This window comes from Morone saxatilis, unplaced genomic scaffold (assembly GCF_004916995.1).
Source record: "Morone saxatilis isolate NCDOM2014 unplaced genomic scaffold, NCSU_SB_2.0 Contig10, whole genome shotgun sequence".
In the NCBI taxonomy this organism is placed as follows: Eukaryota; Metazoa; Chordata; class Actinopteri; family Moronidae; genus Morone; species Morone saxatilis.
The window spans coordinates 10,718,727-10,723,107 of NW_023339652.1; positions in this window are offsets into that span (position 1 = coordinate 10,718,727).

Below are 4,381 nucleotides of genomic sequence, written 5' to 3' on the forward strand. Positions count from 1 at the left end.
GCCTGTCATTTTTTTTTTCCTGTGATCTTTCTCAACCTCGGGCTGTGCATATCCCCAGGCCAGCCCGCTTTTGGAATTTACAGTCCGGTGGGCCTGCCTGCTAATAAAACACATGTGGACTTGTAGAGGAATGGGGAGGGACAGGGTCCTGAGAACAGCCTCTCTCTGTATCCAAGCCCTTACAGCACACTCATACATGCACAGGAACAACCCCATTCCTACATATAGAGTACCTGCTAATGCAAATGCAGACACAAACACATTCACATGATTGTAAACATACACACATTGTAGAGAAGGTATTATAGAAGCAGACTCTACTATTGTTCCTGAATATACATATGAATCTACATATTTTATGATTGATGCACACAACGAATCAGAGAGAAACAAGAGTAAGGGCCATGCCAGTGGCTCTCTGAGGCTGTACTTAGGCACAGAAGTGCTTTGTGCTAAATGCTAACGTCGGCATACTAACATGCTGACAGTAACAATGGAAACATGCTGATGTTTGGCAGGTATACTGTTTATCATGTTCACCATCTTATGTTAGCATACTAGCATGGTAACATTTTCTAATTAGCACAAACACAAAGTTGCTACAGCTGAGGCTGGTGGGGACGTCATTCATTTTGTGGGTATTAAGTTAGTTAACATTTTGACACGATGATTGCAACAAAGTCATGAGGAGTCATCCTCTTGGGACTATGAGAGTCTGTATAATATTTAATGGCAACAGTGTTGAGCTATTTCAGTCACAAAAGTGGGTAATAAACACAAGCAAATGAAAAACAAAGGGGGGAAAAAATGCTCATAAATCAGATTTTTTTTATGTGAAAAGAAGCTCTCTTTCAGAAAAACATTTCTTGTGGATTCAATATAAGAAGACCTATTAGTACATATCAAATACATTATATAATTGACCTGGAATAGAGCCCCTCAATTGCCTACCCTTGATAACCATTTCTAAACACACAAAAGCTGTCCTGGGATCAGTTAAAACCGTATCTTCCAAATTTGTAAAGTGGATCATTGGGGGATTAGGCTACAAATGTTCCACACATGTCAATGATTTCTACTCGGCAGAGCATGAACACTGGCCAGTGCAGAGTGGCCTCAAGTCCAACTGAAATCAGTCCTGTATGTCTCTCCTGCACTCTGGTACCAAATAACAACTGACATGAACAACACATAAAGCTCTTTACAAAACCGTGTCTCACTGTGTACCTTCTGCTAATTGTAAATGTACAGGATCTCTGTCTTTCTTGTTTCCTCTCTTTTTCTCTCTTGTCCTATTATTTCTCTTTCTCTGTGATTCATCCTCCAGCTGTCCACAAAATATGTCCTCGCCGGGCAGATACGCTCAAGGATTATCCCCTGCGTAGAAAAGCTTGCAATTAAATGTTTTATATACTTGCCTCAAGAGCAGTGTGTGTTTGACAGAGGAAAGAAAAGAGTGTGTGCCTGTGTCATGTGTGCAGTACAGCTTCAAGCAGAGATCTGCGGCCCTTCTCGGTTTTGTGAGACTCTAGGGGGTAGAGTAGAGAGGGACAAAGATAGAGATCCCTGTCACCAAAACCTCTCAAACTCAACCTCTCTCCTCGTTAATCTCGAGTCCTCAGAGAGCCTGCAGACATGTGTGTCTGCATTAAAGAAATATGCTCATGTTGGCCTATCGGTCAGCATGCCTCTTAAGTGATGGGAATGCACCAAATTCATCCATACTGATTCTTTTGAGAGCTTTTCCACTGAAAACAGTGTTATGCTGCACCTAGCAAATGGGTTGATGAGAGTGGTAAGAGTGAACCAGAACAGTAGTGTTGCAGGATGTAAAACTAAAACAATGTGCTGAAACAAGCCAAATAGCTCCGTAGCTTTTGGGTGATAATCATCTTTGGGTTCATCACTAGAAACAACCCACTTCACATGGCACACAGTCATTTGATCCATTGTTTGTATGAATATTAATATTTATTAGAACAGCTTTAATGTAATGTTAGTTGCTCAACATGGCATAACATATGATAAAGTGTTAGCCAGGAGTGTTGGGGTATAGGGTGTATGAAAGTTTATAAACAACCACATATTCCTGTAAAGTTGTTCTATAACTCAATGACAGGATACTTAATTGATTACATTTTAGAAATGTAACTTGTAGAATACTATTTGCTTTTCAAACACTGCAAGTGCAATAATGTTCATAACTCCAATGATCCTTTCTGTAGACTCTTACTTTGTAACTTTTCTTACTTTAACTGAAAGTTAAAGTTTACTTGATCAGTTTGAGTCATGACACTCTGAGAACCGCCTTGTTTTTAACAAGGATAAGCTCTATCAGATGTTACATAATTAGAAAGATGTAAACAAAGAGACGGCGCAGACAGGGTTTTGAAAACTTCTCCATTGTTTCTCAATCCGTCCTGCATCATTTGGACGTACAGACCTGGGGTGGGGGTTGGGATGCGACTCAGGTCAAATTAAGGCTATGGCTCAGTCTGTATATTATTAGGATGAAGGCAGATAATGATGGTGGGATGGGGGGGGGAGTGTATAATGATTAGAAGGACCGTATATATATATATATATATATATCCAGTCAAATCAACCAAATCATACTCAAGCATCCTTGAGTATGATTTGGACATAAAATCCACTCACTAGTCATTAGATAAAATATCTGCACAAGACAACACAAGGGGTAGGTCTATAGATAAAGCTTGGTCCACCCATTATAGTCGGACCCAGCATATCATAAGTGGGGGGGTGGGAATTGTACAGTACTGGGGTTTCGGCCGTCACAAGTAATTGTACAGTATGAGGATGTCATGTCAGTGGAAGGAGGGGTTGGAACGGTTATTTGCTCCCTGTCTGAGTATTTTCTTTGTGTAGTCTGTGATAATGAGGGGGATAGTGTAGACAAGGCTGCAGTATATAGGACACAGAGGAGGATTAATACATTCATTCATCTCCATCGCTGGAAATGAATGAATCGAGTCACTTGTTTGTGGACTCATTAAAACATATAGACTCCATGGCTTATTCATGCTCTAGACATATTTTGGTAATCCTAAAAAATCCTAGACCCAGTGACAATGTGTGTCATTTTGTAAAGTCAGATTTGACATTTTTGTCCATGGTGGATATCTCGGTATGAGATTTTATGGGACCCAGCAGACACAGCTACGTGGAGGGGCTTTTCACCCACCAGTGCTTCAGTCGAGTCTGACAGCAAACCTCCAGGGACTCACAGGGGATCTTCTCTTAGCTTGTAATAAGGAAATGGGTATTAAGTTCAGGAAACTTCCCCCTTGTGTAAGTTATATCAGCTGTGCCCCTTTTTGTCAGTGTTTATCGCTTTAAACATTTGCATTTTTAGGTCTCACATAGAGTGAACCAGTTTATCAGTTTTGGGGTTTTGTTCCTCTCTAACCACAACCACATCAAACAAGTCTTTGAACCCTGTAATGAATCCTGTAATGACATTTTATTTTCTTTACATGTTTTTTAAATTATGTTTTTGTAAATTGATTCTATATTGAACATATGTGTTTTACCCCCAGCTAAATAGGAACAGTGGGTCATAAAAGTAGATAATGGTCTAAATGTTTTTGCTGACATGAACAAAATACAGACCAGGGAGTTGTATTATTCATCACTTTTTGGGGAATAGAAATTAATTAAAGACATTACATGAGGCACAAAACCCCAAATGGTTGAACTTTTATTCTAAAAAATAATGAACTGATTTTAAGTTTGGCTCATAGTTAGAACTTGTTTCTGCTTTTCATTAGCCCAGGTAGCATGACTTCCCAACTTAACTTAAAAACAAAGTCCTCATTTTACTTTTTTGTGTGCAGGTTCTTGTCTGTCTTAGCATGTCTGTATCTCTGTGTGTTCATTTCTGAGTTGTGTGAACATTAGACTTATGTACGTGCTCGAGTGTGGGCTGGGTTTGTGTAAATGTGGTTTACATAAACCTATAATTGCTCTCACATCTCTGATCCCTGCCGCAGGCCTGTTCCTTCAGTGTCACGCTGCCGCGGTGTCAATAACATGTCAACCCACACTATTACATACATAATTGATCGGCCTCTATGGTGACGTGGAACCTGAGGAGTCATCGGCCTATTGATCTTGATTGGATACACAGGTTTCTTATCTGATTATGTCATTGTTGTGTAATTCTTACTTGCCTGTGTAATTCAAACTTATTTTGCATGTGAGTTAATGTTTCTGTCAATGATTACGAGCTTTAGTTTTAACATGGTTCAGGTAGCATGTGAGGGTTTTATTTGCCTAAATTCCACATATTTGGAGGATTAAACAGGACATGGTAATGAGATGAGTAATCAGTGAAGCTGAGGCTGGTGAACCCATCACA